Consider the following 25,966-nt stretch of genomic DNA (forward strand, 5'->3'; position numbering starts at 1 on the left):
AATCTCATCAGTTTGGGTGTCCAGTGTCAGATTGCCTGAGCATGTGTGCTGGGGGGATCGGGAAACCTGACAGTACCCAAGGATGACCAAATTATTTTGGCAGTTGAAGCATAAAATCCCACAAGCACTTCCCCTTATAAGTAAAACAGCAACAACAACATTTTGCCAGCCTTTCATGTCACCCAATATCAGCTGCTTGAAGTGGCTGCCTCCCTCTCCCTAATTGTAAGACCAACGCTGAAGACTTTGCTACTGAGAGGTTTAGAAATTTCTAGGGATGTGCGAAAGTCACTTACCTTTTTGAAGGGGGTGATTCGCGGTGTGGGGGGGAGGTGCTCTGCACCTCCCACCGAAATCCTAACCTGGCTGGGTCCGCTCCGCAACAACTCTGCGGAGCCACCGGCCAGGTGCATTCGCAGGCGTGCGGAGCCTGCGGACGCAAATGGCAGCGGCTACGGCAGCTGCTATTTGCGTTCTTGTTTTTTTGCCGTGATAGGCTACGTAAATATTTACATAGCCTATCACAGCAAAAAAACGGGGCACAAATGGCGAAGTGGCCGCCATTTGCACCCCTGTCTTTCGCCGTGATAGGCTACGTAGATATTTACATAGCCCATCATGGCAGAAAAACAGGGACGCAAATGGCAGCTACGGTGGCCACCATTTGCGTTCCCTTTTTTTGCTGTGATAGGCTACGTAAATATTTACGTAGCCTATCATGGCCTCCGCAGGGACGCAAATGGCATCCCTGTGTTAGCCGTGGTAGGCTACGTAAGTATTTACGTAGCGTATCACGGCAAAAATGGAGACGTGAATGGCAGCCGCAGACGTGGCCGCCATTCGCAAAGTAGCGCGAACGGCACCAGATAAGTGCTCCATTTCGTGCGCCTTTCGCGGGGTGGTGGGGCAGGGGGCTTCATTCTACCACAGATTTTGGGGGGCCGAATGCACTGGCATTCGGCCTCACTGAGATCCGTGGTGGAATTCTCTGACAACCCTAGAAACTTCAGCAACTACAGGCTAACTTCAGGCTGGTTAAATACAGGGGTCAAACTGAGCCCCAAGATATTAGAAACTGTGTTTCAATGTCAAAGCTCAGGCCCAGAGTGATACAAAGTAAAGAAGAGAGTATCTTTGACCATGTGCTGACTTCTGTTGCATCTCCAACTAGTAAACTCAATTGCCTTCCCAAGTCCCCAACTCAGTAGCCCGTACAAATCAGGGATTAGTGCTCCCAGGGCAGAAGGCATGGTGCTTCAAATCTGCAAAAATTAAGGACCTCATTAGATGCATGTTAATTTCTTTCTTCAGACAGTTCAGAAAAAGACTAGTTGAACTCTAATCTCTGCTGTGAACTATACACAAGCATTGAACCATTCTAATGTGACTTCAGCATGGATCTTAAGAGTTGGGAGGCAACTGTAGGTTGCCTACAGATCTCTGAACTACAAAAGCTTTTCAATAAATATTTTCTTTAATGAGCACTATGTACTACAAAGACACTTGGGAAACCATCTTTGCAGGGCACAACTGTATAAAGTTGAACTAATCTACACCAAGGTGTGCTCCTGTGTTATGAATAGTGAGTGGATGATATGCCACCATGCAGTCCTGACTCAATAAGCTTTTTTTTACTAAAGGTCTTGTAACACGGAGAAAGTAACAAATACACTCCACTAGTCAAGTGTGTGATCATGCTTGAAGTCCTTCCAGAATTGGTGATGGGGGTGAGGAGTGTTTGAGCATAAATGTTTGCAGGCTCTGCAGATGTCCTGTGTACCTTCTAGTGTGCAGAAACCTGAAATGGCAATTTCACGGACACCTGTCACTTCTTGGGCTTTGCTTGCAGTGGTGGCAGGGTGTGCATTTGCAATTCTGTTTCCTTTATGAAGCTTTTGAACTTGCTACCACAGCAGATGCCTGGGGAGACTGAAAGAAAAGCAAGGGGAAATAGAGACCTGTTTTCTTCCACCTTCTGCCTTCTTCTCTTTTGTTTTTTTCCTGAATTGTAGGGAACCCCTTTAATAAGCCTTAATTCTGTTTCTTTACTCATCTCATTGTGTTCTTGATGTGATTGACTGAGAAAACCAAGGCCTTTAGTTTAGCTCAACTGGGCCCTCTGGGGAGATGGCTAGGATTTAAAAAAAAAAAAAACAGTCATTGAATAAACATTAAAACAATGGAGAAAAGTTAAACTAAAAATCAGAGAATGCTCATCCAGTACCTAGAATCTGATAGAGATGGCCTGGGGATGTGGGCTGGGCTGCTGATGGAGCATATTCTACTACAATTGTAGTTTAAAAGAAGAAAGCTCTACCTTGGGTACCCATGTCCTGAAGACAAAGCACTCAGAGAGGAAATGGCCAAAGATGTTCTTATGGCACAGGGAGGATCATATAAGACTAAATGTTCCCTCAGAGACATTGGAATGAGGCTCCTCAGGACTTTGAAAGTAGGGCCATGCACCACTTTGGCCTGAGGCCCAAACCCCAAGTAAAAGCAGGCCACTTTGGGCCTCTTCTGAGGCAAAGTGGAGGGGGCACGAAGTGACCCAAAGTGGGTCAGGGGCTCTCTGAAGTGCACTGAGCGCTTAGGAGCTTCGGCACCCCGGCCCAGCCACGCCAGCACCTCTAGCTCCTCACCTGAGGTGACTCACAGGAGTTGCCGCCATTGCCGCCACCACTGCCACCGCCATCACTGCTATCACTGCTGCAGCTGCCACCTCCACCACCACCATCATCACCACCTGCCACTGCCAGCTTCTGAGCCCTGGATGCACATCAGCTCTTTTTGGCGGGCAACAAGAGCTGGCGCATGTCCCGGGCTCAGGAGCTGGTGGCAGCGAGCGGCGATGATGGCAGCAGTGGCAATGGTGGCAGTAGTGGCAGAGGTGGTGGCAGTGGCAGAGGAGGCAACAGCGGCGGAGGCAGCAGTGGAGGAGGACGAGGAGGAGGAGACACTGGAGGAGGAGGTAGGGGCCCAGGTAAGGAGCTGGGGGTTTGGGCGGAGGCATCAGGGGGCCCATAAAGCGGGATTCAGATGCTTCAGCTTTGGAAATGAGTCAGGTCGGGGCACCCCCGAATCAGACTGAGCCAAATCAGGCCCACCTCCGAAACCACAAAGCAGCTTCTGAGGCGGGTCCCTGCACAGCCCTGTTTGAAAGGAATAATCAGCCCCTTGGATCTCGGGATGTATGAGAAATTCATTTCAGTTTGCTTTTCATCAGGATTTGTGCAGTATGTCCAGACTGGATTTGAATGCAATCTGCAGTCAAAGTCTGTACATTTCTGAGCTTGCTATGTGATTCACAGACCAAAAAAGTGCATTTGGCAGCATCTATAGATTTGAAAAATGTGCAAGAATAAACGTGCACTTTTGAAAAATGCATGCCCATGTGGGAGAAGAATTTCAAAGATGTGGACAACTAATGTGTACACCTGGAAAAATATGCATGAAAATATGTACACATTTTCATGTGAACAGAAAAAAACAAAGCTTGCAATTTGATATGGACACGAGACAGAACAAGCTTAAAGCTGGAATTTGGAGAACTTTGACAAACTTGAGTTTTGCTTGTATGTACATCTCTAGTTGAATCAAGCCCAAAAGCTGGCAGGAAACCAATGCAGATGAGTCAAGACTCATTATGTTCTCTGCACGTGATCCAGTAATCAATCAGACAGCAACATAGAGCACCAGCTGTAGTTTCTGTCTTCAAAGTCAGCCTCATACATAGCATGTTACAGCAATCCATCTGAGGAATTACAAGAGCACAGATGATAATTACAGATGTGTGTGTGCAAGCAAAACTGGAGTTCGTCTAAATTTTTGAAATCCCACCTCAAAGCTTATTCGGTTTCACGTCCATATCAGATTGTGAGCTTATCTGCGTAAGAATTTGTGCAGATTTTCGTGTGCATTTTTCCAAACATATGCATCAATTGTATGCATCTTTGAAATGTACACGTCTTCTCTCATTGATTAAAGTGTGTTTGTGTGCATTTTTCAAACATCCACATGTTTTCATTTGCATTTTTCAACTATACACATGCTACTGAATGCATTTTTCGGTCCACTCATCACATTACAAGCTCAGAAATGTACAGACTCTGGGACTTCTGGTAGGAGCCATGTCGCCCTGACAAGCATCCTGCAGAGGCTCTGCAGGTCACCTCCTCAAACAGCTTTTAAAAGGTTGAAAAACCTTTTCATCTTCCACTGGAATTAAAAGGGGAAGCTAGTGTACCATCTGGATAAGATCTTGGAAAAACAACTCTTTTTGCAGCAGAGCAGCAGAAGAGCTGGACTCTAAGGTCAGTTTTCTGGAGCGTCATCTACTCAAAGCTGTTTTGAAACTCCTATGTAATTAGGAGACTTCGGGGCTGACGAGTTCCAAAAGTATTTATGAATTAAAAATACCAACAATATCTGAGGACCTGCAAAATCTGTTGAAGTGACTGTTTGTTTGTAATTATATGTACTTGCTTTCTTTATGGAAGAGGAGGATGGCAGCATCAAGGGAAAGGAAAAAAGCCGTGGGACCACCGTCCACCGCCAACTCCCCCAACCCCTCCCTTGGCAAAGGTTTCTAGAGATGCCAGAGATGTAGAGGACTTGCTAGCTCTGATAAAAACTTTGTCTTCTCAATTAGCAGAACAGGCTAAGAGGCTGGATACAATCCAAGATTCTATTACTAACCTTCATGGGGCTGTGGATTTAATTAATAGTTCTTTGCAAAAGATGGAATTGAAGGTTAATGCTCTTCAAGACCAGGTGTCTGTGCAAGAGACAGCTATGCATGCCTCCCAAAATATCCTGTCTGTGAGAATTTCCCAACTGGAGGCATATACTCGTAGAGCAAATCTGCGTATCCTTGGTATCAAAGATCTGCCTGCTGATATAAGTCTGTTTAAATTCTTGGATATATTTCTGCATGAGCTATTCGCTCTGCCATCTGATTATTTACTTGATATTGAGCATGTACACTATGTTCCAGGCCCAGTTTGTGGCACCAAAGGGACTGCCTATACTGTTATAGTTCCATTTGCAAGAGTTTCCACAAAAAATCATATTTTGTGCTTGGCAAGGGAAGTGGGAGAACTTTTTTTGGGGGGGCAACATAACAAAGTTATGTTATTTCCAGATTGCACTAAAGAAATCGCTGACAAAAGAAGGCAATTTACCAAGGCGAGAAATCAGGCAAGACAAATGAATCTGCAATATCATATCAAATATCCTGCTATATTTTGCATTCTATTTGAAGGCCAGATGAAAAAGTTTTTAAATCAAAAACTAACTGAAACAAATTTCTCATACATCCCTAATGACAGTTGCCATGGTAATGGCTTACATAGATTCATAAAAATGTGCTCTACTATCATAATACATGAAGAACCCTAAGATTCTAAGTTAGTACTGATCAGTGGTAATGAGCACTTTGCTGAGTGTATTATGAGGGAAGCTATTATTCAGAAGTTGAGGTAACAGTTCTATTGCAAACAAGTAACTAACCAATTGGCTTTGCTTCCTTGTAGTGTGGTAATGACGAATAGGATCATGAGACAAATTAATGGAGATGAGGCAAGATGGTCGGGATAGCTTGATGAAAGGTTAGTAGGGGTGGATGAATCTGTCAATTTCATGTTCTCTTAGAACTTTGAGAGTTTCTCTAGTTTTCATTTGATGTATCCTGAAAAGTGGATGGGGTCTGAAGCAGTCCAATGCTAAGCGGAGCTGATTCAGAAGATCCAAATAATAATTAAAAAAAACCTGCATGAAAATTCATAAGCATTTTTGTGCACATTTCTCCTAATGCATGCATTTTTGTATGCAACTTGCTCGGTATACACCTTTTTTGCAAGCAATTTTCCTAATATAATGCATTTTAATGTTATTTCCCTTAAATTTTGTACATGTTTTGACTGGAGAATTCCACCGCAAAATTAGAAGTGTAAATTTAGGAAGATAACTAAGTTTTTGTTTGCATAGTGGTTGGACTGTGCAAAATGAGCTAATTTTGCATTAAAATGTGAACTGAGTGAATTTCTTCCTCATCCCTAAACGTTAGCACTATAATCCTTGAAAACATAAATGGATGGGGAAGGCAGTGATAAAACTGAGATAGAAGATGGGAAGCTTGAATTGGGCCCTTTTAGAAAGACACAAGATTCCAGAAGACTCATAATTTGTTGTGTGGATAATGCTCAGGTATGGGGATTTGCAGATGTGCATGATAAGACTTTATACATGGACTTCACCAGATGGTCAACACCGAAATCAGATGGACTACATCCTTTGTAGCCAAAGGTGGCGGACATCTATGCAGTCGGTAAAAACAAGACCTGGAGCTGATTGTAGTTCAGATCACGAACTTCTTATTGCACAATTTAGAATCAGACTAAAGAGAGTAGGGAAGACCCACAGATCAGTTAGATAGGAGCTCACGAATATTCCTAATGAATATGCAGTGAAGGTGAAGAATAGATTTAAGGGACTAGATTTAGTAGATAGGGTCCCGGAAGAACTATGGACAGAAGTTCGCAACATTGTTCAGGAGGCGGCAACAAAAAACATCCCAAAGAAAAAGAAAACCAAGAAGGCAAGATGGCTGTCTGCTGAGACACTGGAAGCAGCCCAAGAAAGAAGGAAAGCAAAAGGCAACAGTGATAGGGAGAGATATGCCCAATTAAATGCAAAATTCCAGAGGTTAGCCAGAAGAGATAAGGAATTATTTTTAAACAAGCAATGCATGGAAGTGGAAGAAGATAATAGAATAGGAAGGACAAGAGACCTCTTCCAGAAAATTAGAAACATTGGAGGTAAATTCCAGGCAAAAATGGGTATGATCAAAAACAAAGATGGCAAGGCCCTAACAGAAGCAGAAGAGAGCAAGAAAAGGTGGCAAGAATATATGGAAGATCTGTATAGGAAGGATAATACTATCGGGGATAGATTTGACGGTGTGGTCAGTGAGCTAGAGCAAGACATCCTGAAGAGTGAGATTGAATGGGCCTTAAGAAGCATTGCTAATAACAAGGCAGCAAGAGATTATGGTATTCCAGCTGAACTGTTTAAAATCTTGCAAGACGATGCTGTCAAGGTAGGGGTGGATGAAAGTCCTTTACCTTTCGTCGAAGCTTGTTCGCGGTGGGGGGGAGGCGCTTCGCTGCTCCCCCCGCGAAGTTCAGGCTGGGGGGGGAGGCTTCCCGCCTCACCCTGGCCGAAATTCAGGCCGGGGGGGAGGCTTCCTGCCTCGCCCCGGCCGAAATTCAGGCCGGGGAGGAGGCTTCCCGCCTCTCCCGGCCGCGAACTCGAAAGTTTAAAAAAACAATCAAAACGCCCCCGTGATAGGCTACGTGACGATTAACATAGTCTATCACGGCTAGATCTGCAAAGTCAGCCGTGATAGGCTACGTTAATCGTCACGTAGCCTATCACGGGTGACTTTAAAAAAAAAAAAAAGCGCGTACGTGAATGGCGGCCCCCATAGGGAGCCGCCATTCGCGTTCCTTATTTGGTTGCTGTAGTCTACATAAAGATTTACGTAGACTACGGCGAAAATAAGGGCAACGCTATGCGCAATGCTCAAAGTTGGCTAGATGAAACAATGATTCGGTGGATCCACAGTTGGCTACAGAATCGGACTCAAAGAGTGCTTATCAATGGGAACTTCTCAAACTGGGGAGAGGTAATGAGTGGGGTACCGCAGGGCGCAGTCCTGGGCCCAGTGCTCTTCAACATTTTTATGAATGACTTGGAGGAGGAGGTGCAGGGAATGCTGATCAAATTTGCAGATGACACAAAATTGGGAGGGATAGCTAATACTTTGGAAGACAGAAACAAAATTCAAAGTAATCTGGATAGACTGGAGTGCTGGGCAGAAAACAACAGAATGACATTTAATAGGGATAAATGCCAAGTTCTGCACCTAGGAAAAAGAAACCAAATGCACAGTTACAAGATGGGGGATATGTGGCTCAACCACACTACAAGTGAGAAGGATCTTGGAATTGTTGTCGATCACAAGCTGAATATGAGCCAACAATGTGATGTGGCTGCAAAAAAGGCAAATGCTCTTTTGGGCTGCATTCATAGAAGCATCGCTTCCAAATCCCGGGAAGTACTAGTTCCCCTCTACTCAGCACTGGTTAGGCCTCATCTGGAGTACTGTGTCCAGTTCTGGGCACCACACTTTAAGAAGGATGCAGACAAACTGGAGAGGGTTCAGAGGAGGGCAACAAAGATGATCAGGGGACTGGAAACAAAGCCCTATGAAGACAGACTGAAAGAACTGGGCATGTTTAGCCTTGAGAAGAGAAGACTGAGGGGAGATATGATAGCACTCTTCAAGTACTTGAAAGGTTGTCACAGAGAAGAAGGCCAGGATCTCTTCTTGATCATCCCAGAGTGCAGGACACGGAATAATGGGCTCAAGTTACAGGAAGCCAGATTCCGGCTGAACATCAGGAAAAACGTCCTGACTGTAAGAGCAATACGACAATGGAACCAATTACCTTGGGAGGTGGTGGGCTCTCCCACACTGGAGGCCTTCAAGACGAGGCTGGACAGCTATTTGTCAGGGATGCTCTGACTTGGATTCCTGCATTGAGCAGGGGGTTGGACTCGATGGCCTTGTAGGCCCCTTCCAACCCTACTATTCTATGATTCTATGATTCTATGAAAAGGAACCAGTAATATCAGCAGCTATGGGTAACACTAAAATATTTGTGGCGTCTTTCCCACAGCCTCTTTGTTTGATTTACAAGAAACTCTTCATTCTATGTTGCTGGTCAAATGCATTAGAACGGTTCATTGATTCACAGAAGTGGCCACTTGATAAACTTTCATTTCCCCTTCTACTCATTAGATTGCACACTGACCAACTAATGTTCCAAAGGGACAATGTGCTCACCATTTATCCCGATGAATTTTGCATGCTCAGTTTGCCTGTCTTTATTTCATAGCATTTGCTTAAAGTTTAGAAACAACTACAGAATGTCCCCCCCCCCCCCCGGAGCCTTTCTTTGAACCATTTTGAAAGAAGTTACATTTGCAGTTCTTGGGAAATCTGCCATTCATGTAATATGCGCCAACCGCAGAAACATGGTTAAAATGAAATTGCTGCTGAAAGAAAAGTTATGAGGCTGATGAATTGACAAACCTATGAACAATCCCATCAAAATATGCCACAACTGTCAGACAGCATCAAAGGCAAGCAAATGGCAGTATTATAAATGCTGGGAGAGCAGAGGTACCTCTGGGAATTTCCCAGAATAGACTGTTGTGGTCTCTTGCCCAATGGCTAATCAGCATTAGCCACTACTGATGAATGATCTATATAGCTTTTATTGGAATGCAGAGCTCTGTCAATGCTTTGCCGCCTCCACTGAGCTGTGTGTGGACTCTGGGATTTTGTAACAAAGTCAAAGCATGCCATTGGTCCTGTTACAAGAGCAGACCTGGCAGCATTTGGTGGGATAGTTTATTGCCATATGTGAGAGCACATCAGACCTTTGTGGGCCACAAGCCAGGACAGAATAGCTGGGAGATTAGAATGCAACCTGCATAGATGGCTTGATACCAGCTAAGTCAACAAGGCCCTATTTGCCTAAGAGGACTGCTTAACTTCATTCTGTCATTATAGCGTAAATCTCTTATGCCGTAAAACTGTCACCCATTATCTCTGGTATTTTTCCGTGGCAGTGTGAAGCATCCCCAGTGCTCATGCATTTACAGGCTATATTTTAGAAAGTGTCACAATGGTTTGGTGAATCATATCAAATAGATGAATAATAAAAAAGACACCTTATGGGTTGTATCCAATGTTAGACCTACTTAGAGCAGACCCACTGAAATGCATGGGACGTAAGTTAAACTAACGTTGGATACAACTCTATCTCTGGGCATATTTGCTTATGAGAAAAACTGCAGCTGGAAATCATAGACATCCGGGATGAATGGATCTCCTGGATTAATCCTGGGGGAGAGCAATCCTATGCCCCATAGACAGTGTCTGGGGGACATAGGATATTTTGGTTTCCTGGCTCTGAGCTTGGGCACTGGGCTCCATGCTCAGAGCCAGGACACTGCACTCCCTGCCTCCTCCCCTGCCCCCTTGCAGCCAGCATGGAAAGAACTGCGCCAGCTGCTGCTAGAAGCTCACAAATGTGAGCTCATAGGGGGCGAAAGGGGACATTCCCGGGGGGGGGGTGGAGGAGACTGGGAACATGGGGCTACAAGGCATCCCCAGCCATCCCCATCCTCCTTCCCTTCCCTTCCCTTCCCTTCCCTTCCCTTCCCTTCCCTTCCCTTCCCTTCCCTTCCCTGAAGCCTCCACCTGTCTAGTGAAAATGCAGAGCGGGAGGTGTGATGCGCCTGCCACCCTGCATCGGAAACTTCTAAGCCTCCAAGTTCAGAGGCTCATGAGTACCCAGGGCACATCCCATAGGACTGCCCCTTAAATGTGTTATCACTGGGATGGTTGTTTTTGCTAAGCTCTAAGAATGTTATATGAGTGGCTGGAAATAGCTTAAAATACGTAGATAGTGTTGATTTAGTGCCTGTTTGGCTATTATGTACAAGCAGAAATCAGATGTGAGAATCACTTGTGCTTCTGGATCCCTTCTAATAAAGTACCATCCAAAATAGGAATCTGTGAATTGCACCTGTGATCAGATTGATGGGCTCCAGAATTATTTTAGCACATAAATCTAATCAAGGGTTAGATTGGTATGTCTTAGACTCAGAAGTTATTGTATTAGAGGCACAAGTGATTCTCATGCATGCAAGTCCTGCTTTTACGGCATGCTCAAATTGGCTCTCTTACAGGATTTGATTCTTTAAGACAAAAGCCATACTCCCAGGGGTTCCTTTCATCTTCTGCGTTTGTCTGCCTATGCACCAGAACTTCCATCCCATCTGTCCCTTCCTCCCATAGCCTGTTGTGTTTCCTATAACGCTACTCCAGAAAGTCAACTTGCAGAGGGAAGCTGTGTTGGTCTGCTGCAGCCAAAACAACAAACAGCCTTGTAGCATCTTTTACACTCATAGATTTATGACTGCAAAAGTTCCATGGGGTAGAGTTCACTTTATGAAATGCATGCAATGTAAGCTTCAGTTACAGGTATATAGATGTAGGGGGATGAAGTGGTAATGAAATGCAAAATGTCCCATTGGTTACCATGCAATTTGGGCTTAAATGTAGGGAAAATAAGCACAATGACCATAAGCATGATGAAAATAAGCATGATGACAACAGCAGTACCCAATCATGGGTACCAAATATGTGAAGGGGCTTCCAAGAATGTACCAGCTAGCCTCAACTCCTAAATGGTAATTTATGTATTGATCTCTCCCCAGCCAACACATTATTGGCCTCAGTCTGAAGGGGTCCCCATGTATGTACAAATGTGTGCATGCAGGACCTAGGGATGTGCGAAAGTCACTTACCTTTTTGAAGGGGGTGATTCGCACCTCCTCCTGAAATTCTAACCCGGCCATCTCCGCTCCGTAGCAACTCCGCAAAGCTGCCGGCCAGGTGCATTCACAAACGTGTGGAGCTTGTGGACGCAAATGGCGGCGGCTACAGCGGCCGCCATTTGTGTTCCTGTTTTTTGCCGTGATAGGCTACGTAAATATTTATGTAGCCTATCACGGCAAAAAAACAGGAACGCAAATGGCGGTGGCTACGGCGGCCGCCATTTGCGTTCCCTTTTTTTGCCATGATAGGCTACGTAAATATTTACATAGCCTATTACGGCCTCCGCAGGGATGCAAATGGCGTCCCTGCATTAGATGTGATAGGCTATGTAAGTATTTACGTAGCCTATCACAGCAAAAATGGGGAAGCGAATGGCAGCCGCAAATGAGGCCGCCATTTGCAAAGCAGCACGAACAGCACCAGGTAAGTGCTCCATTTCGTGTGGCTTTTGTGGGGTGGGGGGCAGCGGGGCTTTGTTCCACCACAGATTTCAGGGGCCCGAATGCACTGGTATTCGGCCTCACTGAGATCCGTGGCAGAATTCTCTGACATCCCTAGCAGGACCCCTTCCACATGGATGGCAAGTCTAGTCCCTGTGAAGGGAATCCTATGCATGGGCCCACCTTCAGACTGAAGCCAATCATGTGTCAGTCAGGGACAGTGATTCTAGGGTCTTGGGGGCAAAGCTAGGGATAGGAGACTCAGCAAGCCTTGAGCCCAACAAAGTTCTCCAAGTTCCTCCTTGAAGCTCGGTCTGCCTCCTTCCTGTTCCCGAATGTGAGGTTTTGATGTTATTGTTCAAATGGGAAAAGTGCACATTTAGGTGCATATTTTTTAAAGCATGCATCCAAATGCATACTCTCCCCCATTGACTTAAGTGTGGAAATGCATCCCCCACCCCCAACACACATTTTTTTAAAGTGTGCATGTTTCTAATGAACACATTTGCTAACATGATTGCAAGCTTGGGAATATGTGAGCTTTGCCCCAAAAATGTGCTCAAGTTCATGTTTGCATTCTGGGGTGTGAATGGCAAGTTCTGATGTTTAACAAACTGAAATGAAATTCTTGTTAGGGGTATACAAGAAGTTCTTTCATGGGACTAGCCAATGCATTCTCAGAATCTTTTCAGATCTTTGGTACCCGTGGAAACCGAACACCTCAAGCGGCTGTAACGGGACAGGAAACCACTGTTTCTGTTCAGACCTGAACAAATAGGATCAAACTTCATTCTGTTTCAGCTATCTCATGCTGGTGTTTCCTTTTCACATTTCTTTGCTGGAAAATAGCAGTTTTCAGGTCAGCAGTAGAGTGTCCTGGGAGACTGAAACGTTCTCCCACTGGTGTCTAAATGTTGCCATTTCTGATGTCAGTTTTTTTGCCCATTTATTCTTTTGCACAGAGACTGACCTGTTTGACTTATGTAGAAAACAGAAGAGACTTGCTGGCTGCACATACAGAGTCAACGGACTTTTTAAAGAGTGTCCTCCCATTCAGCATGAAGAGCTGGAGTTGGAAGGGAGAATCTGGGAAGTCCAGCACATGGCAGAAGCTGTTTGGATTGTGGCCCTGAACTTTGTATTTTGTATTATGACATTATAAGAATGCTTCATTTTTTACAGGTTCTTGTGAAACAGAGACAGTGAAAGTATATACAGGTTTTGCAAATAGGTGTCCACATGGATAGATGGGACAGGGGAGACTGTATATTCCCTCAACAACTAAAAGATGTCCTCACACACAAACACTATAGGGCCAGTGTGGCTCACACAGAATTTAAGATTTAAAGTATGATATTGGCATGGAACTTTCCCTTAACATACCACTGCTGTCTTTTAAACAGTGCACGTCTCTAGCTTCCAGGTTAGTGCTACCAAATCTGGAGTACCAAAACAGCTGTGCTGGCTAGGGATGGGGGAAGAATGTGTTTGGTCTATATTTTTAAGTGAACCAATCTAATTCACGCTTTCCAAACTAATATGTGGATCTGAACACAGTTATCCTTTGGACTGTGCTCTTCTCTGAATTTTGTGATGCAGTTTTTAGGACAAAAACATGTATATAAATGCATATATGACCAGAAAATTGCACAAAAAATGCATATTGTAGGGGGAAATGTGCACAAAAATGTAGGGAAATCCATGCAATTTAAATGCAAATGTAGGTACGTTTAAAAAAAAAATCACAGAAAAGGGAATGGAATAGACTTATGATTGAACACATAGACTGGAAATAGAATGATCCATCTATCCCCAGTGCAATCTATCCATCCCAAGGTTGTTTTATAAGGAGGTGACTCGCTGGGCAGGTGGTTATATTGGAGACCTGAGTTCAAAGTCTGGAAAGGTCAGCATTTCCATTTGAAATAATAAATTTATTCTAATCTCTTTGCCTCAGTGTATACTTCTGTGATCAACAATTTTCTTTTTAGGCACCACCATAATGTAAATATTTATTCATTATCACATTTGTATTTCACCTTTCCTCCAAGAAGCTCAAAGTAATGTAAGCATTCTTTCTGCCACCTCATTTTATTGACACAATATTCATGTGCAATTGGTTAGACCAGTAGTGTAGTGACAAAGTCACAAGTGCAGGGGCCCTTAGTGACAGTCACAGCCACGCCCCTTCTAAGATTATACAACCTTGTAAGATACACAGCCTTCAACTGGGATCCAAAAACAGTGCAGCTGAGAGTAAGGCAGGGGTATTTCAACTAGATGTGAGATGTCTGAGAAAAAAATGCAGGGGTGTTAAAATCTCTTTCACTCATTCACTCACTCAAACACAAACATTTGGGGTTTTCAAAATATGATACTCTATGGAAGCTTCACCCTCTCAACTCAGCCCTCATGGACAGATCCCTTCTCATTTAAACAGCCCCCTTGCACACTCCCTTAGCACCCCAACATTACCCATTAGCCTTCCCTAAGCTCCCTCATTATGTCTCCCCCTCCAACAGAAACGTCCACACACCCAGCTGGATTGAACTACACACACACACACACGCACGCACACACGCATGCACACGCACGCACACATGCACGCACACAGTGGTGTAGTGGTAAATTTGGAAATGCAGGAGCTCATTGTGACAGTCTCCAAGGGCAGCTGTGTCGATCCATATCCACAAACCTGCTCTAGGAGTTTTCATCTCCACCAGGAGCACGTCTTTGGTAAAGCGAAGTGGTCTTAGTTGCCCATTCCAGACCAAGTCATCCCAAATACTTTGCATTCCAACATAGAACAATATATTGTTGCTTGGAAAATTCATTCCCCCCACAGTTACAGTGAGGATAGCAGCTAAGCTCAAAGGGAACAGGGAATTCTGAGGGAGGTGGCAGATGACATCAGAGTCCCTGCTGATGAAAAAGTGCTGGGGCTGCATCCCTGAGAGCTCTGCCTCCACTACACCACTGGGATAGACTGAAAGTTAATGCCTGGCCCAGTGAGTTTCATTGGATCCTAGTTCTTCCTAGTCCTAGTCTGACACTCTATATAGAAATTTGATAGGTGGTTCTTTTGTGATGATTACTACTAAGTTTCAGAAATTAAAATAGTGCAGAAAGGGCTGCTTTTAAAAAATGTGAATGGTTGCCACATGGGCCTTTCCCAGGAACAGGCCCCTGGAAAGTGTGGTTGTCTTGGCTAAACCAGGGTGGCTGGAGGGCAAGGACAACCATTTACCAAGTGGTAACACATCACTGTGCATATGCAACACGTTTGTAAGTCAGCTATCTGTATTTAGGGCTGAGTATGGACCCCCCGATTCACTTTAGATGCTGCTTTGGACCTTCTGAAGCAGGCCTGCTTAGCTTTGGACTGCTTCAGACCCCATCCACTTTGCTTCGGATTTGGATACGAAGCGAGAATCAGATACCTGAATCATTCTGATATGACAGTTTCCCATTGCCTTGGATTGGAAAATAGAAATGCCATAACTTTTTTAGTTTCATGATAAATTCATGAACTCTAGACACCTAGCAGCCCCCATGGAGGAGATTCCACCTGCCTAATTTCAGACTGTTTGGCCCAGTAGTTTTTTGCTAGGTGGAGTTAAAATTTGATTTTAATAGAGCTTCAGCTATTGGGCGGTATAGAAATGAAATAAATAAATAAATAAATTCCAACAAAAACTCTCAAAGCAAAAGGTTTTAGGCTAGGGATGTGTGAAAGTCACTTACTTTTTCGAAGGGGTGATTTGCGGTGAGAGGGAGGTGCTCTGCACCTCCCGCCGAAATCCTAACCTGGCCGGCTCCACTCCATGGCAACTCTGCGGAGCTGCCGGCCAGGTGCATTCACAGGCGTGCGGAGCCTGCGGACGGAAATGGCGGCGGCTGTGGCAGCGGCCATTTGCGCTCCCTTTTTTTGCCGTGGTAGGCTACATAAATATTTACATAGCCTATCATGGCCTCCAGAGGGACACAAATGGCATTCCTGCATTAGCCATGATAGGCTACGTAAGTATTTACGTAGCCTATCATGGCAAAAATGGGGAAGCGAATGGCGGCCGCAGACGCAGCCACCATTGGCAAAGCAGTGCGAATGGCACCAGGTAAGTGCTCTATTTCGCGCACCATTCATGGGGTGTTAGGGTGGGAGGGCTTCGTTCCGCCACGGATTTCAGGGGGCTGAATGCACTGGCATTTGGCCTCACTGAGATCCGTGGCGGAATCCTCTGACATCCCTACTTAAGGCATAGGATGATTGACACTCTAGTCACAGGGTAGATCCACAACAGTTTACTGGTAAATTAAAGCAAGCAAATCACAATTAAAAGTATTTACACAATGGAGCTGAGTGATACAAAAAAGAGAAAATAAAAGTTGCAAAATGCCAGTTCCTTTACTTAGACTTCTCCAGGCTGCTTCTTCCTGCTCCCTCTTCAGGCTCTGGTCTCCCCGACTCTGCTTTTACTGGCTCTCTCACTTTCTTTATATATCCTTCTCCCTCAAAACTGAAGGTACTATTTCAAACCTGAAGAAATGAAACTTAACTGGGGAAATGAAACTGAAACTTAACTGGGGTGAAACTACTCCTCTCAGGGATACCCCCCCCAACAACCCCCCCCCCAAGCCTCTAAGCCTGACCTTTCCCCCTTGCCTCTGTAGGCCTCAAAGCTTCACAGCTCCTACAAATCTAGAAGAAAGAATACCAGAGAATGTCCTGAATGCATTCACAACCTTCTAATTTCATTTTTGGTCATGTGCAAATGCACAGATGCAAAAGTTTGCTGCAATGAAATTTACATAATTTTCCCCTCAGCATTACTGCTCTGCCATGAAATTTGGATATTTTAAGTGATCTGCCTTACTGCTCTGCCATAGAATTTGTGTAATTTCCCCCTCAGCTGTACTGCTCTGCCTTGAAATTTGTGTATATCTACAGATACCCTTCATTGCTCTGCCTTGAAATTTGCATAGATTTCCCAGTCCACCTCCCTGCTCTGTAACCCACATGTATATCTTGACAGCTAACAATGGAGACAAGTGGAGTGAAGTGACAATCAAGACAAGACCTGTTCCACAAACAGGTCATGGTTGAACCTTGTTATATTGTTGTGACTGATGCTCTTGGCAATTAAATTTGGGGTGGCCTAAACACTTCCCCCTCCCCCCTTGACTCAAGAAAAGTCAAGAAGCATCCTAAGGATTTGTCCTACAAAGCAGAACTTTCCAAAAAAAATTTGTTTTTATTAACATGAAACTGTCAAAGAAGTTTCATGTTAGTGAATCAAAACAGCTTCTTTCCTTCTCGGTTATCAAACTGTTCCATATACTCTCATAAAATGTGTACTGCTTACTCTATTATTAATATAAAGATTTTATTTCTCCAACTGGAAGCTGTAAGGCCAGATGTGGGTATAAGGCAAATAGGTGGGTTTGAAAAAATACATCCATGCATGCCGGGAAGGAACAAAGCATTAAGATCTGTCTATTTTGTGATTATATGAAGATGAAGAATAATCTGATTTTAAATGTCATCATCCGGAAGAAAGGCAGATTATAACTTGGAAAGGACACACCAAATTCTCAGTATTCTAATCAGTACAGTACAGTAGAAAAATAGCATATTTTGATTGTATTTCTGAAAAGGTCTGAGTGGCATCCAAAGGGCAAGATGCTCGTCTTAAGGACTTCTGAGTGTAGCTTGACCAGCTATCTTGGAACTTGTTGAACTTTTCAGCAAGATAACATGTACAAGACCAATCTAAGTTTGCTGAAAAAGTCAATTTGGGTAGAATGTCACATCCCCCACCCCCCACCCCCATCATGAAAGGGCTGTGTGAAAGTGCTGTGATGGAGATAAAAAAGAATAGGTGCAAAACAACGTTTGTTGGAAATACCAGGAAACGCAATGTGTTTGGAGTTTTAAAAAAGCTCTTCATCAAGTGAAATGTGGTTCCAAAAAATGACACATCCCATTCCAAAACATATTACTCTGAAAGTGCTTTTTGCAGGAGTTCTGCAGACATGATTTTTTAACAGGAGCGCCTCTTTTTTTTCTCAGCCAAATCTCCACTGATGGAGAGCAAATTTTAGCTGTAAGTACACAGGTTTTCCTCCTTGTCCCACTAATATACTCTATTTTGCATCAGTTGACTTAAGATGGGCACCAACACTAGAGACAAGAGGTGAAGCAGTGGGTGGGTTCACACATCATGCTAAGCCATCTTGCGAATAAGCTACGCAGTGTGGGTTGTTCACAGAACAACCCACGGTACGTCTGATAGACGATCCGGTTTGCCATAGTTAGTTCTCTCCCTCCTTCCCCCTCAGTCCTCCAGCCAGCTCCAGCACATATCCCAGGTGCTTTTGCGGCACAATCCATGGCCCATGATCCCTTGCTCCCTTGCTATGTCAGCAGCCTTTTTACTATTGGTCTGCCACATGGTCAGGGTGTATTTTGTCTTTGCTGCTTCCCGTCCGAACGTTTCCCCATCTCTCCCCTGCCCCATACCTACCTGCTGATATCTGCCTGTATCTCTAATAAAAACTGTAAACCTTTTCATGCCCTTTTGTGTGTTTTATTAGTGCACTGTCTCCGCCGGCCCACGCTGCTTATTTCATGCATCCAATCTCCCTCTTCCCCCTCCCCTCTCTGAAGTGACTCCTGCTCTCACTCCAATTCCCCCCTTCCCCTCTGCCCTCCACTCCCCAGGTAGTGGTTTGTGTTGCTGCCTCCATGCCCCCCCCCCCCGATGAAGCTGCTTTTGCTCACCCTTCCTCCTGCCCTTGTTACCTCAGACTGGGAAATCTCACAGAGCTCATGACACCAAGTCTTCCCCATCCCGCCTCGCACACTCCCACCTTGCAGCCTGACTTCTCAAGCAGTTTTTCTGCTGAAGTCTCCCTCCTCCCTTTCTCCTTTCTGCCTCCGTCACCCCTACAACTATTGTCCCCCAAGAAGAGCCCAATGTGTTGCAACTCCAAAGAAGAACGGTAATGAGAAAGAAGCATTTTTGGTGGCTTCTGTTCTGTTACAGCCATGAGAACAGCTAAAGATCGACTTTTTGCTTTGAAGGCACCATTAGGCATCGCTTGTATGAGGGTGCTGATAGAGTGGGTTGGTGGTTTTAAATGGGAAATGCAAGAAACTAGGCTGCTGGTTTGTAGGGCGGGGTGTGATGATAGAAAACAAGATTCTGAGAGACTTCAGAGGGGGCACTTACATGGGGAATGCTATGCTTCAACAAATGCTTATAGGGATGGGATTCTTATGGTTGGGGGAGGCTACATTATTCCACATTATTCTAGCAAGTGTAACATAGGCTGGCTGACAGGAAAGGTACTTCTGCAGTTGTAAGTCCTTCTTAGTGACAGTAGTACACACACGAGTAATAGGTTCAAATCCACTCAGAGATGGCTGAAATGATATTTCTAGCTTCCTCCCAAGTTGCTGATTCAGACGATGGATTCAAGGGAAGCGGTGGGGGCCCATTCACCTGCCCATCAATGGCAACAGTGTCATTTTCAGCCCCTGGGCCTGGTAGCTCAGGGTTCTCTTGAAGGACCACATTCCCCCTTGACTCACAGATGTTATGCAAGTGACAATCACATATGATACAAGGAAGGACTTCCTCCACATCCGGAAATGTGTAGAGGGAACACCACCACACCTTTAAGTGGCCCAAAGGGTGCTCAACAGGGAGTCTATCATGGCTGTGGTGGTAGTTAAAGATTTTCTGTCTGGCCATCGTCAGAGCCTGGTACAATGCCATAGGCCACAGCCGACATACAAAGGCCTGGTCTCCAAGAATGAGGGGGTGCATGGGGAGGCCATTTACTGTAGTGGGGGGAGGGGGCTGGTGAAGAATCTGCCCATGTTTAGCTTGTCTGCCAGAGGCGAGTTCCAGAAGATAGCTGTGTCATGGCTTCTCGACGAAACCCCTGTGTAAACATCCATAAATCTCCCTTTAGAATCCACAAGCCATGGTGCAAAAACATTTACGGTTGTAGAACTCGTCACCCCTCCCAGGAAGAGATAAAATGAGCACATGTGAGGAATCCAGGCCCCTGGCCACCTGAGGGAACTCGAATTCATGGAAGCACCACATGTTGTTTCTCTCATCCCCCACCTTTATGACATCAATGAGGTAGAGCTTGTTCAGAACGTGCACTGTCTCTCTGAAGATTTTGCTGCAGTAGGCTTCCCTATTCTAAAGGTAGTGCTGAGGGGGAAGTACCCAATAGTGAAAGCAAGTTTGTACAAGGTCAGACTTTTTTTTTTTTTTACTGATATGGATTTCCATGTCTAAACGATGGATTATATGCCCAATTTCCAATGCTATGGTTTCAAAAGTGGCCTGGGGCATGCGGAAAGTGTTGCAAAATCTGTCATCATCCCAAGCATCCATGTCCAGAATCAATGCCAACAGGGCTTTGGTGTGCAGAAGGGACCACTGACAGATGACACATCTACCTGGATCTATCAGGGCTCTAGACAGGGGCGAATGCTCCTTACTTGTTCTCCTCGACCTCTCAGCAGCTTTTGATACCGTTGACCACGGTATCCTCCTGGACCACCTGGAGGGGATGGGCATTGGCAACACCTTATTACAGTGGTTCCGGTCCTTACTCTCTGGCACGTACCAGAGAGTAGCACTGGGAGAGGAGGTTTCGGACCCGTGGCCGCTCACTTGTGGGGTGCCACAGGGTTCCATCCTATCCCCAATGCTATTTAACATCTATGTGAAGCCACTGGGGGCTATCATCAGGAGGTTTGGGGTGCGGTGTCATCAATATGCAGATGACATGCAGCTCTACCTCTCATTCAAATCTTCACCAAGGTTGGCCGTAGAATCCCTGTCCAAATGTCTGGAGACAGTGAGTGGCTGGATGGGGAGGAATAAGCTGAAGCTTAACCCTGACAAAACCAAGGTACTTTTGGTGGGAGACAAGAGGAGGTTGGGGGATGTTGACCTGGTGTTGAATGGGGTATGGCTACCCTTGAAAGACCAGGTCTGGAGCCTGGGGGGCCATTTTAGACTCCCAGCTGTCCATGGAGGCTCAGGTGTCAGCTGTGAGCCAGACAGCACTGTACCAACTCCATCTGATATGGCGGCTGCGCCCCTACCTTCCCGACCATCTGCTCCCATCGGTAGTACATGCCCTGGTCTCCTCTTGTCTAGACTACTGTAATGAGCTCTATGTGGGGTTACCCTTGAAGACAGTTCAGAAGCTGCAGCTGGTACAGAATGCAGCGGCTCACCTGATTAAAGGCAGCTGCTGGTGAGATCACATCACTCCAGTGCTGAAGGAGTTGCGCTTAGGGATGGCGGAGAATTCCACCATGGATTTCAGTGAGGCCGAATGCCAGTGCATTCAGCCCCCCGAAACCTGTGGTGAAACAGCCTTCCACCTCCCGCCACCTCTCGGAATAGCCCCGGAACGAAACTTACCTGGGGCTGCGGCAGCGGCAGCGGCGGCGGCGGCTGGTCTTTCGACCAGCTGCCTCGGCTGCCGTTTGCATCCTACTCTTTGCCAGCAAACAGCAGGGATGCAAACAGTGGCCACTACGCTGCGGACGGCCCTGGCCGGCAGCTCCGCGGAGCCGCTGCAGAGCGGAGCCAGCCAGGGAGGATTCTGGGGGGAGGGACGGAGTGCCTCCCCCCCACCACGAATCACATCTGCGAAAAGGTAAGTGACTTTTGTACATCCCTAGTTGCACTGGTTACCAGTTGTTTTCCAGGCCACATTCAAAGTGTTGGTTTTGACCTTTAAAACCCTATACAGTTTTGGCCCAGTCTATCTTAAGGAGCGCCTCTAGCAACACCAGATAGGCCACTTAACAAGATCAGCCTCTAATGGCCTTCTCTCTGTCACATCAGCCAGGACAGTTAGACTGGTGAGGACAAAGGAGAAGGCCTTCCCTGTGGAACTTCCTCCCTAGGGAACTCCGCCATGACCCCTCTTTAATGAGCTTCTGCCATGCATTAAAAACGTGGTTGTTCAGGAAGGCATTTGGGGTGGGTTAGAGTATTTTTAGAAATATGCTGTTTTTAATGTAGAACTTTATTGTTTTAAACTGTTTCTATTATTGTACATTGCCCAGAGTGGCTGGGTGACCAGCCAAATGGGCGATTAATAAATTTAATAACTAAATAACTGAATAAAATAAAAGATCTGCAGGGAGCTCCTCCACCACAGGGGCAGTGACTTTGGCACTGCGGTCTCCTTCCATGGAGGCAAACTTTTGCAGCCCCTGCAGACCACTGAACCATCTTACACCAGCCTGAAAAAGGCTCCTTGCTCTACCCCCTCCCATCCACCTGCAGCACAGTGCTCGAGGACCTCATGCTGGTCATCACAGTGATCAGTAAGGGCCTTACATTTGCAGCAGAAATAAGTGCTCTTTTTGCCATATCTCCCTTCAAAGTACAGGATAGATGTGGAAGCAGCCACATCTTGTACTGATTCAGTTGCTGAGAAAGGAGAAGCAGTACAAAAAAGGGGGTGGAGGCAGAGGGGGCAAAGGTATGGTGTGGGAAATTGGCACTTTGGACTGAGTTTCTTGTTTTGGTCCCTTAGGGGCAGGGTGGGGGAAGCTGGGACCAGTAGTGGGGAAAGGCGGAACTACTGCAGCCTGAAAACCACAATCTCCAGCCTGCACAGCCTACAGGCTGCAGTGAGCAGGTCTTGGTTCACAGAACAAGCCAGGCTTTCGTTCTGCTGCAGTCACCTGCAGAGGAGAAGGTACTCCTTTTCAAAAAGTCGAACTACCGTTGTGTCAAGTATTTGGAGTACCTAGGGGTGGTGGTGGGGATGGAACAGGGAGGTATAGGCAGAAAGATGTCTTCACTTGCTGCTGCTCCTTCTCCGCAGACAGGCGCCTGAGCGCTGCGGGTGGGAGAGCCCTGATGTCTTGAGGGCAGATCTCCATATCTTTGCGTGGAGGGCAAAATCTGACTGCATTTCCCTTGGAGAAGTAGTCCACACCACTTACCGAATGGCTGTGCCCGACTCCTTACTTTTCTGTGGAGCAACTCTGGGTTCATGTCTCACAGTGGCTGGCTTGGTTTCTTTTCCCACAGCAGAAGGAAAATACCTCAGGCTGGTTGTACTGGTGGAGTATGTTGTTGGTGAACTTGTCCCCGAGCTTGTTGCTGGGGGAGCAGTGATGAACGAACTGTCTGCTCAAATTGGAATACAGGATCTGGGGGTCTTGAAGATGGGGCCCTGTGCAGCTTGGGCATACTGGAGGTGATTGTCTGTGCAGTATGGGGCTCAATATGTCTTGATATGCCTGGAGTCAAGGAGGGCGAGTCACAGGTTGGAGATGGGCGGTTCTTCATGGACTGGTACTGGACTCCCTGTGGGTGGCTCAATGGGATCCCGCTGCCAGCGCTATAATCAGGCATCATGTCCCTCTGACCTAGCAGGATTAGCAGTGAGCTTGTCATAGAACGGCTGGGCCCCTGAGCACTTGTTGGGAGTTGTGATTCCCTTAAACATTTCCTTCAGCCCATGCAGCTTCTCCTTGCACTGTGTGGGGGTGCGAGAATAGCCCTGTTGTAAAATCTATGAATGAGCCTGGTTCAGCCTCCCTCCAGAAATACGCCCAAATTCTTACATGCTGATTCTCTCCCTCCAACTCTGCTAGGGCCCCAGATGCATCGCAGGCCAATTCTCATGATGCTTGTGTGCTGGGATCTTGTGAGAAGACTCTCCATCCTCCTCCTCTGCAGGGTCCATGGTGCCGTGTGGGGAGGAAATGGCTCTAGAAAGCCAAATTTGCTGACTGCAACTGCCAAAGTACCTGCAACAACTGTTTCTAGGTTGAATACTAGTTGTCCACACAGGAAGGGCCATTACAGGGCAGATAGATTAGGGCTCCAGTGGCTAGGAGGAACTGGCTATCGATGGTGGGAATAGTTCACCAAAAAGGGGGTGGTGTTAATATTGGTGCCTATCAGTTGCACAAATGTGAAGCCATTTTACACATGACATCATGTTACAGGATTGTACAATATGAACGGTCAAAGACTGCATAAGTTATGTTTTTTTCACTTAAAAATAGGAGTTTTCCCCTATTTGGGAAAAATTGCTGTAGGGGGACAGAGAGGAATGGTGACTTGAAGACATAGCTGAAGTTGGCAGGATAACAAGATCCTTCAAGGTTGCTGTGCAGGTTACACACAGCTAGCTCACATGGGCAAGAAAAAACTACTTCAAGTGAAAAACCACGGGAGGTGAGGGAGGAGACTACCGAGGAAAGAGGGAGGGCAGAGGCTGCCACTGTGCAATATGTTGCTAGGCACACCACAGGAAGCAAGATGGCTCTGGCAGAGAGCAGTGGTAGCATTTTTGGCCACTCTTGCCCAAAGACTCAGTGGCACTTTTCAACAAATGACATGACAACCCATCGTGGATTGAACAACCCTAGAACAAGCCATGGGTTGTCAGGGTGGCTTGTTGCCAAAAAATAAACCACCCTGGAGGAAGTGGTTTGAGTTCAGATCAGATGACATGACAACCCATCATGGCTAGTTACGTGCAAATCCGTGCGAATCCAGTCAGTGACTGGACAAAGGAGAAGGGGTTTGTTTGTTTGTTTGTTTGTTTAAAGCAAGCCCTCCTTGCTCTTTAGGAGGCCATTTCCTGTTCCTCCCATGGAACTGCAGCTTACCTGGCAAAGGTGAGTCCTCCAAGAAAGACTATCTAGGCATAACATCTGTGCTCTCTGGCACTTCCAGCCTCCTGCACCCTGTGGCCTGCCTATATCTTCAGCAACAGCAACCTCCATCGGTGCCTCTGGCATGCACCAAAGTGTGCACCTAAGTGTATTCTTAAGTATGCACACTTAAATTGCACTTGGGGGTGCTTTGGGGATTTGGAGCAGAAAATCGATGAAATTTGCATGTGATGCTTGGTGTTTGTATTTTTAAAAAATATATTTTAGGACTGTATTGTGTCAATTCTAATTTTATTTTGTCATTATTACTATTATTATTATTATTATATACTATTATGATGATTTGTGTTTTATCAGCACAATGATTTATACTCAGAAGAAGCAAATATTACTGAAAGCTAAGCAAGCAGGGTTAATGACCAGCTGTTTTAAAACAAACTGAGACTTTGGATTTCATCAGTTTTAATTTGGATTTGGAAGGTAATAAGTCAGTTTCTTTAGAACCATCTAACTGGTTTTTTGTTTTTGTTTTTCATCCTACTGCATTATTTGATGATACTGTTAGAGAGCCAACTAAGGCACAAGATGCAAACCATTCTCTGGCCATGATTCAGAACAGCAGGCAGATGTTTCTCCTGTGACTAATGTCCAAACTCCTAATTCTCTTACTGATGTGGATAAAAAATTCTTCACTGCAGCTATTGGGTGATCATTGTTTTCTGACAAATCAACTTGTCAGTAAATTATTTACTGAAATCAAACAAATTAAATAGCTGCTAGTAAAATGTTACCCACCCCTACTTCCTCTGCTTTGACAGAAACTGGAATTTTAAAAGTATCTTCTCCTCAAGAACATGCACAGAATGTTGAGGATATTTCTAATATCTTTTTGAGAGAACCCATCAAGAGAACCCTGTTTCTGACGTGGATCTTTTGCAGCAATTCATTCAATCTGGACAGAAGAGTGATGGTTGTTTAAGAACACAGCTGACGTTCCCAATAGAAAACATGGTAACCAGATTGATAGCAAGGTTACTTTAGAGGCTGGTTTAACCCAGACATGAAGGCAGCTGATTTGTGCCTCAAGATTAAGGGTAGGACTAGTGCTTTCATCAGTGACCAGCCTCACTTAGATAGTGCAGTTAGGAAGTCCTCTGACACAGGACGACCTCGGTGTGGAAAGCTGGAAGACAAGGAACTCCAAAAGGAGAAGAATAAAAACAAGCCTAACAATACGCCAAGGGTAGGGGTTGGTAAATTGTCAAAGAAAATGGCAAGAAAGTCAAAGGATTAAATTCTAAACCTCTTTTTTAAATTTTGGACTATAAACAAGAATTTAAAGGGGAGGAAAAG

General features: G+C 45.5%; 1 long non-coding RNA gene across 1 annotated transcript in view; it reads left to right on the plus strand.

Moving 5' to 3' along the window:
* The window catches only part of LOC146352336 (uncharacterized), a 90,995-nt gene extending 77,123 nt beyond the window's left edge, over positions 1–13,872 (plus strand). The window contains exons 2-3 of the long non-coding RNA XR_014787348.1: positions 5,535–5,609; positions 12,882–13,872. This is a non-coding gene — a long non-coding RNA (uncharacterized LOC146352336). The remainder of the gene's footprint in view (positions 1–5,534; positions 5,610–12,881) is intronic.
* Positions 13,873–25,966: the final 12,094 nt, after the last annotated feature.

This window comes from Heloderma suspectum, chromosome 2 (genome assembly GCF_057233095.1).
Source record: "Heloderma suspectum isolate Gila_16-S chromosome 2, 16-S_ref, whole genome shotgun sequence".
Classification (NCBI taxonomy): Eukaryota; Metazoa; Chordata; class Lepidosauria; order Squamata; family Helodermatidae; genus Heloderma; species Heloderma suspectum.